Below are 16,279 nucleotides of genomic sequence, written 5' to 3'. Positions count from 1 at the left end.
CTGAAAATATGGAAACACCAAAATTGGACTGAATGTCAAAACCTTTAATTGGTCAGATGCTCCCTGACACTCCTCTGACCACACAAACTTGACCCCTTTCTACAATAACTACTTAAGTTGTCTTGCAGTATCCGAAAATCCCTTCACAAAGCACCTATAACAATTGGCGAGACTGGGGAAAGAATGTGACTCCCTAGTAGTTCGTTGTACTGAAAAATTTGATTATGCTTTGCACCAACCACGGATCAGTCGTACGCTGTCCATACTTTCGAAATGGCCCAAATAGATAACTTCCTCTAGCGTAAAGTAATATTTGTCAGCTTTGACTGTGCGAAGTGCTGCCCGTAATCTGTTGAATATTTCTTTTAGACTTTGCCCATGTTCCTGCATATTACTGGATTGGACGATTATGACATCAAGACATACTAAGCACCGGGTTGGTTTCAGTCCTCTCAGTACTTGGTGCAGCAACCGCTGAAATGTCGCTGGCGCATTTATCAACCCAAGAGGCGTCCTGCTATATTGGTAGTGTCTCCCATTTTCCGAAGAAGCCGTTTTTTGTCTATCTTCAGGAGTCACTTCTAATCGAAGGTATCCGCTCTTTAAGTCCAACGTCGAGAAACACTTCGCAATATGGTATGCATCTGTTGTAGTCTTCTGTTCAAATAGCGATAAACGCAACAAAAGTGTTTTTTCTGCGAACTGGCAATAGACTTCCTAGATATGACTAGAATTCGTGCCCCCCCCCCTCCCCCCGGTACTATTACTTTCTTCCATTATTCCATTGATCTATGAACTCTTCTTAAACAGCTAGCAGCAACCGTCGTATTCTAAATGGCCTTCGGTATACCGGTGCTTCATTTACTGTTGGAATCGTGCTTTGTGTTACTGGAGTGGCATGCAACATCGTTCTCGAAGAAGAGAGATCCAAGAATTGTAGCGCCACCGGCTGCTGTGGCCGAGCGGTTCTAGACGCTTCAGTCCGGATCCGCGCTGCTGCTACGGTCGCAGGTTCTAATCCTGCCTCGTGCATGGATGTCCTTAGATTAGTTAGGTTTAAGTAGTTCTAAGTCTAGGGGACCCATGACCACAGATGTAAAGTCCCAAAGTGCTTAGAGCCATTTGAACCAATTGAATTGTAGCAACTGTTACTCCAACTCTGCTTTATCTGTTCCCTTCAAATGCTACAAATTCTCACGAAATGCAGTCCTAGCAGCGTGCTGTGCATTCTTGTAGCTCACACCTTCTGTGTGGCAATCAATCAAGCGATTCAAGCCTCTATGCTATATCTCGCCGTCTGTGGATTAGACACTCCATGCAGCAGATTAACACTGACAACAGTTTCCCACAGTCGGAATGCCTTCCCGCTGAACTCCACTATATGTTGTCGAAGGTCAGAAATGGCATGAAGTTGAAGCACAAAATCGAACCCTAGGAACATGCTATACCCCTAGCTTACATGAGAGACCATTTCCACACACTGCCTAAACTTGATTGTCACAACCACAAAATTCACCACTACTGACCCCCAATGGTTGTATATCATTATACCCTACCCAACGTAAATCATTTCATGGTGTTTGCCACCGCCTCCTATTCACTAATCTAGATGCTAATGAGACATGCGCTCAACGTGTCTAATAATACTTCATACTCCCTTCAGTCCACATTGTGGCACATTTCGCCTCTGCGATCAATCTGACTAATTCTATTCCTACCGGGGAACTCCTGTCGGCGGCCCTGGGACTATCTTTCAAGTTTACGTAGGCTTCTTATTCCTTGGACTGCCTCTACTGTTATCCACAAAACCTTGCCATTGACCAGAACTTCCTCTACTTTCGTTTCCACCAATCTGTTGGCTACCGCGTCCAGTTGTGCTGTGGGTTCCGTAATTGGTATCACTGCACGCGTACCGTCCGAATGCAATTAAAACATTTAATATTCGATGTATTTATGCCCTCTTACTCTTGTCGACCTATCGATTTCTTCGTATTACAAAGCTAACTTAACCCATCAGGAAGATCCTTAAGCGCCCCCTTGGCATCCCTAGGCATTTCTGGTGCCGAACCTATTAAAAAATTAGCAAGCGCTCGTTGCTCGGCCTCTTGCAACACCACGTTATTTACCTCCTCGTTCAATTAGAGCTCGTGCATGTTAACTTTCAATTTCCTAACTCTATCCGCAACGTCTTCTTCTGCCTCATTTTATACCCTCGTTACAATCCTTACTGTTCGCGAGAAACCCGTGAACTATTATGCTTCCTGTATCGTTTGTCCAGATCCTGTCTCAACGTGCACCTTAAGAATAATTTGGCCTCTCCTAACAAATTTACCCTTACGATATGCAAGAACTGTTTTCTGACCAAGCCCCACCGTCAGCTGACGACTTAAGATCCACTATAAATGCCCACACAAGAAGATTTGAGTATTGTTCATCTATCTGAGATCCCTATAAGGTAGGGCTGATAGGGGAGATAGAGAAGATCCAACGAAGAGCGGCGCGTTTAATCACGGAATCGTTTAGGTGGCGAGAGAGCGTTACGGAGATGCTAAACAAACTCCATTGTCAGACGTTACAAGAGAGATGTTGTGCATCAAGGAGGGATTTACTATTAAAATTTCCGGACAGCACCTTTCAGGAGGAGTCAAACAACATATTACTTCCCCCAACATACATCTCCCATACTGACCACGAGGAGAAAATTCGAAAATCACTCTTCCCACGCACTATTTGCGAGTTGAACAGGGTTGCAGGGATCAGATAGTGGTACCGAAAGTACCCTACGCCCCACACCATTAGGTGGCTGCGGAGTTTGATGTGGATGTAGATGTGAAGATTCGCCACAGTCAGATCTACTGCTACAGTATGCGACGTCAACATTTCTGTCTGGCGATTCTTTCCTCCAAGTTCATTAAACATAACCACATTATCAGGTCTGAACTGAGACAGTTTATGCAGTAATGATTACATCGCTTCTGAATTGGTGACACCTCGCGTCACTGATTTTGCCTCTGCTTCCACTCATCAAGGTAAAATTTTTCTACAACCAAACAATGTGTACAGAACAGTTAGTCCCAAAGTATGCCACCAAGTTACTTCTTCTGTCTAATCATAAGCCATCTGGATACTCTACAGTGCATAGCCGTGTGCCTGAAATAGTTACAAGTACAGCAGTTTCAATATTGATTCAGCACAAGGCGTAGAATGCTCGAGTAAATTACACTGAGTGCAATGTAGATTTACTAACCATTCATCTTTACCATTACTCCTAAATTGCGACAGATCGAAAGGTTCCTTTGGTTTCGTAAATGTAACTCTCGTAAAATCACACCATCTAAACTTCGATTCCATGATTACCACCACACAAGAACGTAATAGTCTCGTTCACCTCAATTACGACACTGCGTGCTGTGACTCGTACAAAGTGCTGTGGGTTTCGTATGCCCTCCGCAGTTTACTGCTGCAATGTCGGCCTTCCTGAGACACCCCATTGTATGGACCACTGTGTAGTGGCACCTCAGTAGGGGTGGTAAGTGTGTGGTGATGCCTTATGTGATGGGCAACCAATAGAAATCTGTGGACAACTTAACAGTATGACTTCATTACGTTTACAGTTCTACATGAGGTAGGCATGCATTTCCTTATGAGCCCTGGGTGGTGCAGCCGTCATCGGCTGCTGGGACGGTGCACGGCGACGCTCAGTCACAACTGCGGCACGGCGACAAAGGCAACGCCACGGAAAGTTTCGACAGTGGCGCTGCCAGCGTTGCGACATGACCCGCGGCGGTCCCGCTGTACTTCGCTCTGTGCTGAAGGAGGCAGCTGTGCGCGGGTCTCGACTTGCGCCCCTCGGACGGATGGCACACCGCGGATGGCATAGTGACGCCGAGTCGCTCCCTAAGCCTCAGCGACAGTGGTAGCAGGCATAGAAAGCAGGCCGGCGGTATTCTGGCATCAGGTCTCATGAAGGACCCAGTGCAGCGGCAGAAGCAGCCTGGTATCGAACCAGAGGCTGCTGCTGGTGCCGTCCAAACCTTTCGAGGTCCAGCGGTGACCCGGCATTGTGGTGCGGCTCCTGAAGAATGACCAAGTCCCCGAAATTAATGACCCCCTCTCTTCAAATTCCGCCTCATTTATACTCTGTTACTGCCCATTTGTTTCTCTAAAACCTGATGTCTAATGACGTCGACATAACAAAGAGACTCGTTCGACTGTAGTTGCAACAACACACTTACTACATCGTTCTTTGATGCATGGGGCAGTTTATTGCTGCTCTCAGCTATCTACACTCACTTGCGCGTCTTTTATTGTGCTGTACGTGTCCACATAGCTTGGCTGGTGGCCAGCGTTGTTACCGCAGTACTCCGCGGTGGGCTCGATGCTACTTTCAGACACTTAAACTAAAGATCTATTCTTGGAATGTAGTGCAGAGTCGTCACTGGAGAGCAGAAAAGATGCTGACGACAGAACGTGATAATACGTATGATTTATAATGCATCAAAATGTTTTATATTACACAGGAGCAGTAATCGGACTTCGTGGCAAGAAATTTTGGTTCAAATGTTCAACTTATAAACAGTTGGTTAATGCATGTAATGGTGAGCGGATGGCGTGTAATGGACACGTCACCAAACCAATCGCTTACCCGCATTACTGAAATGCTGAAACGTAGACCAAGGTTTTATATATTATTGATAGAGGTTATTGGTACCTTTTTTAATAAATAAAACATATCTCAGCTTAATCACTCTTTTTATTATACTAATATTACAGAGAGTAAGTGAAAAGATGTACGCGTATGAAGCAATACATGAGAAAAAAAGAAAGAGCAAGTGATGCTTTGTGCCGCAGCTTTTTTTAAAAAAATGAAAAAATTCTTAATTGATTAAATTCATTAATATTAATATTGGGTACAATTTGAGCTCTGATTTTGAGAGAGAGATGTTAATTTGTTACAATGTGACATCTTAAAAAAAGATCCTTTACTAAAAATTTCCACTTTCCTTTGAATCGTCCGTGTAAAAAAACACACAATATTTCAAAAATGAAAAATAGCACCATCTTTTGTTATAAAAATTGTGTCAATTATTTACAAAAATACAATGAATTGCAAGACGACGAGTGAAGGCTACCATACTGTCTGAAAGCTCTATTAAAAAAATACGTTACATAGAGAAAGCATTATCACATTACACAGTTGAAACGAGAAGGCACCTATACTGATGAGTTGAAAAGAACTTTTAAATTTTTCAATTTGAAAACGTGTACCTCTCAAACGAACGTCTATATGTTAAAATGTTCAATGCCTTGGTTTCTTTACTGAAAAGAGTCTTTAATGGGTTCGCATTTTGTAGACCTGAGAAAGACGAAAAAAAATAACAAGAAGGAAAATCTTTGCCTGCCATAAGAGAAACCACTTCACTTTGTACAGGCTTAGTACAGAAGTTTCAAATACTAAAACATGAAACGCGCTGGGAAGTAATACTGCTTGTCGTAGGGAACACACACACCCACTCAAACGGTATACCGCGGCACCGGGTGACTTCTCAGTCATTGCTTCTGTATGGCTCCGCATTAACCGTGAGTGATGTCTGTGCGAGGTGCGTGTCACTCACTTGGCGGCTGGTTTGCTCAGCTGATCAGCTGTCTAGGCCGTCGCCCGGCATGTGCTTGAATCCGCTCTCTGCCTGCTGAATCCACTTGAAGTTCTCCAAATCCACCAGCTATCTTCAGTCGCTGTGTGAAGCATCGTCTACTCCCCTGAGGCTGTGCGAGAAGTGAGTTCAGCTTAATACAACACACATCCACTAACACCTGTTACACTACGTATGAGATATCACAGATACCTCACTGTGCTTGTTCACGGTGTCTCGCCTAAGAGTCGTCAGGCGCGTTTTCTCTGTTGTTTCGGCAGAAATTTGCTATATCACTTTTGAAACGCCTAATACTACTCGTAACGACTTTCATGCGGCGCCCAGTGACCACGGAAAACATCGGTTTGTTTCCCGTTACAAAGAAAACGCGTCTTAAAGGGAAATTTTAGAGGTCATTCGAAATTCTGTCTCAAATTAGTTTAGTGCGACATTAATTTTGCCGCTGTGTATTTAAAGGCACAGTATAACACTGCGAATAAACATCACTCCAGCGGCGACAGCACCGCCCGCCGCCCTCGCCTGGGCTGGCTGCTGCTACTCGTATTACGCCGAGGCGCTGCTGTAGCACTAATTATTCTTCGTCTTTTACTGGTTCTGTTTAATGCCGTTGTGGATGCGCACATGTCTTTGTACGGGGAGTTTTCCTTTGATTGGGTTCAACCATTCCTTTCTTTTCCTTACGTTAGCATGTTGTTATTGTTGAGGTCTTCACTCCAAAGACTGGTCTGATGCAGCTCTCCATGCTACTCTATCTTGTGCAAGCCTCTTTAACTGCGAAAGATTACTGCACTCTATATCCTTCTCAATTGGCTAAGTATATTCATCTCTTTGTCTCCCTTTACGACTTTTTACGCCCCACGCTTCCCTCCAGTACTACATTGGTTATCCCTTGATGCCTCAGAATCTGTCCTACCAACCGATCCCTTCTTTTAGTCAGGTTGTGCTACAGATTTGTCTTTCCCCAATTCTGTTCAGTACCTCCTCGTTAGTTATGTGGTATACCCATCAAATCTTCAGCATTCTTCTCTAGCATCACATTTCAAAAACTTATGTTGTCTTCTTGTCTAAACTGTTTATTGTCAATGTTTCACATCCATACACGGCTACTTTCCATGCAAATATTTTCAGCAAGGACCTCCTGACTCTGAAATAAATACTCGCTTTTAACAAATTTCTTGCCATTGCCAATCTGCGTTTAATATCCTCCCTGATTCGACCATCTTCCGTTATTTTTCTTCCCAAATAGCAAAACTCATTTACTACTTTATGTGTCTCTTTTCCTAATCTAATTCCCTCAGCATCACCTGAATTTATTGGACTACATTCCATTATTCTCGTTTTGCTTTTGTTATCGTTCATCTTACATCCTCCTTTCAAGGTATTGTCCTTTCCGTTTAACTGCTCTTCCAAGTCCTTTTCTGTTTTCGACAGAATTACAATGTCTTCGGCAAATGTTAAAGTTTTTATTTCTTCTCCCTGGGCTTTAATTCTTAATTTTCTTTTCTTTACTGCTTTCTCAATGGACAGATTGAATACTATCGGGGAAAGGCTACACACCATTCTCACTCCCTTCTCAACCACTGCTTCTCTTTTGTGCCGCTCGACCCTTATAACTGCCTTCTTGTTTCTGTAAAATTGTAAATAGCCTTTCGCTCCCTGTATTTTATCCCTGCCACATGTAGAATTTGAAAGAGATTATTCGAATCAACACTGTCAAAACTTTCTATAGGTCTACAAATACTGTAAATGTATGTTTGCCTTTCCTTAACCTATCTTCTATGAAAAGTCATAGGGTCAGCATTCCCTTGCGTGTTCCTACATTTCTCCGAAATCCAAACTGATCTGCCCCGATGTCGGCTTCTGCTAGTGTTTCCATTCTGCATGTAAAGGATTTGTGTTAGTATTTGGCAGCAGTGAATTATTAAACTGACAGTTCGATAATTTTCACAACTGTCAGAATCTGCCTTCTTTGTAATTGGGATTCTTATATTCTTCTTGAAGTCTGAGAGTATTTCGCCGGCTCACGCAAGATGGAAGAGTTTTATCGTAACTGGCTCTTCCAAGATTATCAGTAGCTCTAACGGAATGTTGTACACTTCCGGGGCCTTGTTTCGACTATTACATCTCTCCTATTATCGTCAAATTCTACTCGCAGGGTCCTATCTACCTTCTCGTCTTCCACTACGTGCTCTTACATTTACATTTCTGTAATATTACCTCAAGTACGTTTCCGTTCTACAGATTCTCTATATACGCCTTCCTCCTTCCACCTTTTCACATTTTTGTATTATCTCCTTTCATCGATTAAATTCGATATCTCTTGTGTTACCCAAGGATTTCTACTAGCCCTCGTCTTTTTGCCTTCTTGACCCTCTGGTGCCTTCACTACCCATTCTTCTTCTACTGTGTTCCTTTTCCCCGTTCATGTCAATAGTTCCATACTCCTCCCTCTGAAACCCTCTGAAACCTCTGGTTCTTTCTGTTTATCCAGGTCTCGTCTCCTTAAATACCTGCCTTCTTGCAGTTTCTTCAGTTTTAACCTGCAGTTCATAACCAATAAATGTGCTCAGAGTGCACATCTGACCCTGAAAGTGTCTTACGATACAAATTGTGGTTCCTAAATCTCTGTCTAACCATTATATAATCAGTCTGAAAACTTCACGTGTCTCCAGGTCTCTCCCACGTATACAGCCTTCTCTCATGATTTCTTAAGCTAAGTGTTAGCTATATTCAATTACTCTCTGTGCAAAATTTTGCCAGGCGGCATTCTCTTTCATTCCTTTTCCCCAGTCCATATTTACCTACTAATTTTCTTCACTGCCTCTCCTACTATTGAATTCGAGTCCCCAATGACTATAAAACTTTCGGCTCCCTTATGTACCTGAATAATTTATTTTATCTCATCATACATTTCCTCAATATCCTCCTCAGATGTGTGGCTAATTGCATATAAACTTATACTACTGTAGTGGCTGTGGACTTCGTTTCTATTTTAGCTACAAAAATGCGTTACTGTGCTATTCAAAGTAGCTTACTCCCGCTCCTATTCTTTTATTCATTATTAAGCCCACTCCTGCATTACCCCTATTGGAGTTTATATCTATATCCGAGTATTCATCTGACCAGGAGTCATGTTCCTCCTGTTTGATACACGTCGTAAAAACGAATAATGCAATAGCCTTATTTGGGAAAGATATATCGAATGGGCATGTGAAATTCTGTTTTAAAAATAATGTTCTTTGTACTGGGAAACAAACCGTCGCTATCCCTTCACGCTGGACGTTGTATACAAGAGTTGACGAGCAGGATATGTCTGGGATGACTCCAGATAGATGTTGCAGAAACGAAATTGCAAATGTCTTCCAAAACAACAAAGAAACTGCTCCTGAAGACCTGCAGGGCAGACACCTCGCTTATGAGAGTTAAACACTCTGCACTCAGAGTCAACCCTAGCTAATTAATTACGGCCTGTTAAACATGTCAGTAATAAAAAAGTCTTCAGCATATACATAAAATCATTTCAAACTTTGCGCTGTTCATGAAATAACGGCAACGAATGCGCAACAAGGAAGTTAAAACACTTTCTCATTTATCTAAATCTAGAATCGCTATTGCCCCAGCCACTTTCTTTTTTTGTTCATCTCCTTCGCGTAACTCCTTTTTATGTTCTCCAAACGCATATGACTAAAAGGTCTACGTTATGTTTTTATTTTGCAGGATCCTATTCTCAATTTTCATCTTTCTTCCTTTTCATTCCAGTCACCATTTTTGCCTGGTACAGATTGACACTGTTCCTAATTATGAATTTTCTCTTCAGCTCCGTGTGTGTTATTAAAGACATATTTTGATGCGGCTAATCTGCCAACTCGAACGGTCATTTATGTATGTCAAAGTTTGAGAAATGTCTAAGCTAAACTAATTACATTTTTCTTGTGCCTTCACTAAGACTAAATCAAAATTCACTTATGTTTGCTTGTAGTGTTTCTGTTCCCTCTCTTCAACATGGCTATCATATTTCTTTACTGTCAAAAACAATCTGACTTGTTCCTCCTTCTCCTTAATTTCATCAACTACATTTTTCCCAATCACAGGATTTTAATTGACGACGAGCCTCCCATTATTTCTGATATTTCTGATGGGGTGTCTGTATTCTCATCCATCAAATTTTCTCTTTCGTTTTGCATCTTCGAACTAATCCCTTCTTCCTCTTTCATATCTACTTACACACTGAAGAGCCAAAGAAACTGTGTAGGGCCCACGCAAGCACGAGTAGTTGCAACAAGACGTGGCATGGACTCGACTAATGTCTGAAGTAGTACTGGAGGGTATTGACACCATGAATCCTGCATAGCTGTCCATGAATCTGCTAGAGTACAAAGGGGTGGAGATCTCTTCTGAAGAGCACGTTGCAAAGCATCACAGATAAGCTCAGTAATGTTCACGTCTGGGGAGTCTAGTGGAGAGCGGAAGTGTTTAAACTCAGAAAAGTGTTCCTGGAACTCTCTGTAGCATTCATCGGAATGCACAATGGACACGAATGGATTCAGGTGATTAAACAGGATGCTTACGTACGTGGTACCTCTCAGAGTCGTATCTACACGTACCAGGGCCCCATATCACTCCACCTGCAGACACACCACACCATGACATAGCCTCCACCGGGATGAACAGTCACCTGCTGACATGCAGGGCCCACGGATTCATGAAGTTGTCTCCACATGCGTACACGTCCTTCCATTTGATACAAACTGAAACACGACTCGTCCGACCAGTCGTAGTCTTCCTCCAGCTCCTTTTAACTTGTCACACGCTTGTACTATTGTTTATAGGAGTCCCTGGCACGGGAAAACATTTCCTAAATTCCACTCGCTTTACTTACGTAGAACAGCAAAACAGAAACGAAATTCTTCAAGTATTATGGTGTTCATTGATAACCTTCGCTGCATAGAGTTCATTATTCTAAATAATGAGAAGAAAGCAGCGGAATTCTGAAGTAAAGAAGGTCATATTCTCGGCTCTTAAAAACAGAGGGAAAGTTATGAGAAATTTTTTACGTTGTGGATGATAATAATGCAGTAGCAAAATAATGCAAGTTTGCTACTATTAATAATGTGGATGAGAGCTTATTCCTTTTTAGTTAGAAGAAAATACTATCGTTGAAATCAAACGATGAATTAAAATGACTGAGATTTCATGTGAGAATAATAAAATTATTTTGTTCCCTTGTCATGTAAAAGGAAACTAAAGCCTCTGCCGTCTCAAAAATTGGTCGAAATACTATTGGATAATACACCGACGGAAAAAAGTGGCAACACCAAAAAGGAGCTGTGCGACGTTAACGTAAGTTGGTAGGAATGTTTCTAGGTCTGAAAGATAATATCTATTCAAAATTATGGCCACTCTTATACGAGTAGCTCTAGTAGGTCACTATGAGGATGCAAATCAGGTTTGCATTGAATACATGCTGTAACGGTCTCGAGCGTTGGTTACCTTCGAGATTGGACTGGGTGAATTGACGTTAATCAAGATTGTCTTTAAGGTGACACACTGAGTGTGAGTGAGGTCTTTTAACAGGGTTACAAGAAGCTCGACGTTTGTTCTGCGGTACTGCAGAAAGTCTAAGCAGCACTGTAGCTGGCAGTGGTGGTCACAAGAAAGACTGTTGCAAGAATACCATGCTCCAGACGAGAGAAAATATCGTCATCTTCGGCGTATGGCTCTGGCGCATCGTTCTGCATCTGTAGCAGAAATTTCAGCTGTTGTTGGCACCATTGTGACACAACGAATCATTACAAATCGGTTAGTTTAAGGGCAGTTCCAAACCGGAAGCCCTGTAGCGTCCATTCCATTATCCCCAAATCACCACCATATGTAACTTAAGTGGTCTTGTGCGAGAACTCATTAGAGGGCAGAGTGGAGATCTGTTGTATTCTCTAATGAAAGCTTCGTGACAGTGATGGCTGTGTGTGTTGGTTAGAAGGAAACCAGCTGTGGGCCTGTGACAAGCCTACACCTGGAGTTACGGTCTGCAGTGCGATTTCGTATGACGGGAGGAGCACTCTCGTGGTTAGGCCAAGCACTCACACTGAGCATCTGTACATCAATCTGATGATTCTAACAGTTGTACTGTCATTTATGAATGGCATTCGAGGAGATGTTTTCCAATAGGATAACGCTCGCACATGGGCTGCTCTTGTAACCCGACATGCTCTATAGAGTGTCGACATGTTGCCCTGGCCTGCTCAGTCACCAGATCTGTCTCCAATCGAGCGCATATGGGGCATTGTCGAACAATAATTCTAGCGTCAAGCACAGATAGCATTAACCGTCCCTGCACTGACAGGCCAAGTGCAACAGCCATTGTCGGCGGGAGTGGTCGAGCAGTTCTAGGCGCTGGAGTCGGGAACCTCGCAACCACTGCGGTCGCAGGTTCGAATCCTGCCTCGTGCATGGATGTATTTGATGTCCTTATGTTAGTTATGTTTAAGCAGTTCTAAGTTCTAGGTGACTGGTGACCTCAGAAGTTAAGTCCCATAGTGCTCAGAGCCATTTTTGAAGCAACAGCCATTGAACTCCATCCCATAAGCTGGCAACCGGTACCATAAAATGCATGCACTTCTGTATGCTTGCACTTAACGTCCTGGCGATTACATTGGTTAGTAATGTACCAGCATTTCACATTCTGGCGCTTACCTCAGTCTTCCAGTCTTAATCTCTTAAATATGTTACCTAGGAAAATGTATTCCCGAAATTTCTTTACCCTGCATTAATAATTCTTTTGGCGTGGCGATTTTTTTTCCGTCAGTGTGTCTGGTACTGTGTTTCAACATACTACGAAAATTGCTTTCATTGAGAAACCGATAGAAATGAAACAAGACAGGACAGGAACTGCATAGCATTACGATGCTGAGCAGTCGTAATTAACGTTCACGAAGTTACTGACAGACCCTACTCAGTTTCGTGCATCCCATAGAGAATGAGAACTTCTAGATGACACTCTTCCTTGCGTAAGCCCGTGCTGGAGCCAACTTACCCGGACGATTATTTGCGATGAGGCGACGGATCGCCGCGTTCAGCGCTAGTCGTATTTGTGAAACCTTTTGTTTTGCTCCCCTTTAATAAATTTTGGCGCTGTCCACTGCGTTGAATGGCCGAGGAGAGAAGAATGAGGGCGCCGATCCGGTGTATAAAACCGGAATAAAGACAAATCGCGTCGATGTCGGCTGGCGCATACGTCATAATTAGGACGCAGTAAACGTGATGTACGGCGGGCTTGCTGGAGAACGAGTTCGCATCCCTGTCCAATGTTCCGCTCCATTTCCCACACACGTCAGCTCCGAGGTGTGCGGTGCTGGAAAAGCGGCTCAGCAAAAAGAGAAAAGGAAAAACCCCTAATGGTGGTGTTCGTTCGAGAGGCGCAAACATATTGCTGTCAATTACATTACAGCTGCAAATGCGCTAGCTTAGAAAAAACAAATCCCACTTCAACAGAGAAAGAGAGAGAGGAGGTAACAAGTAAATTGCTTACTTCTAACTGGATACTCAATGAATATTTCTCACAGATTAATGCTGCAATTTGAAATTGTAATCGGACCTGTAACATGGACATTCTGGAGCAGTAGGAAGTACTAGGATACTTCTCCTCGAATAGTAACAGTCTTTGCTCGAGTCCTGACGCGATACACTATTATAATTGGTTTCACAACAACGCTCATATAAAAAGAGGAAATCGTGAAAATAGCTTACAAGTTGACCGAGCCTACTCCTCATCCCCAGGTTAGTCAAAATTCTGGTACACGCAGGGCATGGCAAGAAATAAAGTGACGTCGGAATTCCAGATGGTCAAGTATTTAGAAAATAGTAGCGTTTTTAGCGGGGATTGGATGAGGCACGAGTTATTTCTTTTACTGCAGTTTCTAGGCAGTTGTTGGCGCAGCGGAAAGAGAGCAGACTCGTATGCGAGGAACGTGGGTACGAGTTCTTATCCGGAAACTTCTTTATTTAGCTCATCTTTTGCGGTTATTTACACAGGAAATAAACCGAAATATGAATAAAGTAACCCACTCAGGCACGGCGCAATGTATTATTATCGTTCCTGGAAAGTTATTCCCACCCTGTATACAACACGGCACTTACCCGTTTGGACTAAGGATTCAAAATATTGTGGATAAGTACGCGGCCAAATACAATGTGTCTCAAACTTTTGCGTCAAATTGAAACAGGTGATAGTGGGACTACTGCCGATTATACTGAGATAGGAAATGCATATTTGTTGTGTTATGGTTATTCACAGCGTACACCGCAAAACAACAATGCAGCTTTTACTGCACAAAGCGACGAAGACCAGTGTCAATGTATGTATGGCAACAATGCATACAGTTCTAACGCACTCTTGCAAAGATCTTGGGTGCCTGTTGCATAATGGAACAGGCAGCGAGTGACAAAGAGTGTACACCCCTGACCAACAAACAGACATGCTGTACATTACTCAGCTCAAAGCACGAGTATAATGTGACGACAGAATGCGTCGACCGTGTACCTTAAACTGTACCGCACGCGCACCACGTCCCTGGTGTCAGTTGTTTATTACATTAGACACCTTCTGGTATGATCATGGTCGGTGTGTTGCAGTTTACAGTGAAAAACGTGTAGTCAAACATGGAACTTTACTCGTCACAGGAGTTGGCAGACATGTATTTAATGTACAGTGTGGCGGGATATGGTGCCCGTAAGGCAGCACAAATAAACCGATAATGCTGTCCCAGCTATCTTCATCCTAACTGGAAGACGTTTATGTCCGTGGATACCACCTTACGAGAGATGGTGTCGTTCACGACACAGGGAGCCAGGTAAGTTTCCCGTCAATGACATGGTCGAACACCAGTGGCAGACTACCCAGCAATAAGCACCCGTTAACTTGCACATGAAACTCACACTTCAAAAGATACAGAGCGGCAACATCTATGTCTGGAGTGAGAACAATCCCCACGCCACCCACAACGCTAGCCACCACCAATTCTTCTGTGTCAACGGATGGTCGGATATAATCGAAGATGCCGTAATAGAATCTTATTCGCTCCCTCTCCGTTTGGCTACTCCACTGCCTGGTGTTCCTACGAGGTGGTGACTGTACTCATCGTTGCCCACGAAAGGAAGTGGTTTCATCCCAGCGGCGCACAAGTCCACTTCGATATTTGGTATAACACACGCCGGGGCTATTTAAGAGAGACCAGCAGAATTTCACGGGTCGTTACAATGCATGCACCGAGAACGGCGGTCGTCACTTTGAGCTATGGTGTATTGTGCCTTGTGTGCTGCACGTTTCCGAAACACCATTAATAAGCGCTTCCGACAACTGGCTTCCCATTTCAATATAATCAGTTGTGGGCCCACTGTCACATGTTTCAATTTGACTCGAAGGGATTGAGACATCCTATATAGTAATGTCGTCAGTACATCGACAAAATCTAAAATAATTAGGGTGTTACAAAAAGATACGGCCAAACTTTCAGGAAACATTCCTCACACACAAAGAAAGAAAATATGTTATGTGGACATGTGTCCGGAAACGCTTACTTTCCATGTTAGAGCTCATTTTACTACTGCTCTTCAAATCACATTAATCATGGAATGGAAACAAACAGCAACAGAACGTACCAGCGTGACTTCAAACACTTTGTTACAGGAAATGTTCAAAATGCCCTCCGTTAGCGAGGATACATGCATCCACCCTCCGTCGCATGGAATCTCTGATGCGCTGATGCAGCCCTGGAGAATGGCGTATCGTATCACAGCCGTCCAAAATACGAGCACGAAGAGTCTCTACATTTGGTACCGGGGTTGCGTAGACAACAGCTTTCAAATGCCCCCATAAATGCGTTTAAATTAAGCGTTTCCGGACACATGTCCACATAACATCTTTTCTTTATTTGTGTGTGAGGAATGTTTCCTGAAAGTTTGGCCGTACCTTTTCGTAACACCCTGTATATATATATACAGGGTGAGTCACCTAACATTACCGCTGGATATATTTCGTAAACCACATCAAATACTGACGAATCGATTCCACAGACCGGACGTGAGGAGAGGTGCTAGTGTAACTGGTTAATACAAACCATACAAAAATGTACGGAAGTATGTTTTTTAACACAAACCTACGTTTTTTAGATGGAACCCCGTTAGTTTTGTTAGCTCATCTGAACATATAAACAAATACGTAATCAGTGCCGTTTCTTGCATTGTAAAATGTTAATTATATCCGGAGATATTGTAACCTAAAGTTGACGCTTGAGCACCACTCCTCCGCTGTTCGATCGTGTGTATCGGAGAGCACCGAATTACGTAGGGATCCAAAGGGAACGGTGATGGACCTTAGGTACAGAAGAGACTGGAAAAGCACATTACGTCCACATGCTAACACCTTTTTATTGGTATTTTTCACTGACGCACATGTACATTACCATGAGGGGTGAGGTACACGTACACATGTGGTTTCCGTTTTCAATTACGGAGTGAAGTAGAGTGTGTCCCGACATGTCAGGCCAATAGATGTTCAATGTGGTGGCCATCATTTGCTGCACATAATTGCAATCTCTGGCGTTATGAATGTCGTACACGCCGCAGTT

The sequence above is a fragment of the Schistocerca americana genome, chromosome 8, assembly GCF_021461395.2.
Source record: "Schistocerca americana isolate TAMUIC-IGC-003095 chromosome 8, iqSchAmer2.1, whole genome shotgun sequence".
Lineage (NCBI taxonomy): Eukaryota > Metazoa > Arthropoda > Insecta > Orthoptera > Acrididae > Schistocerca > Schistocerca americana.
The sequence above is the reverse complement of the archived record's forward strand: the minus strand, read 5'-3'. Positions refer to the sequence as shown.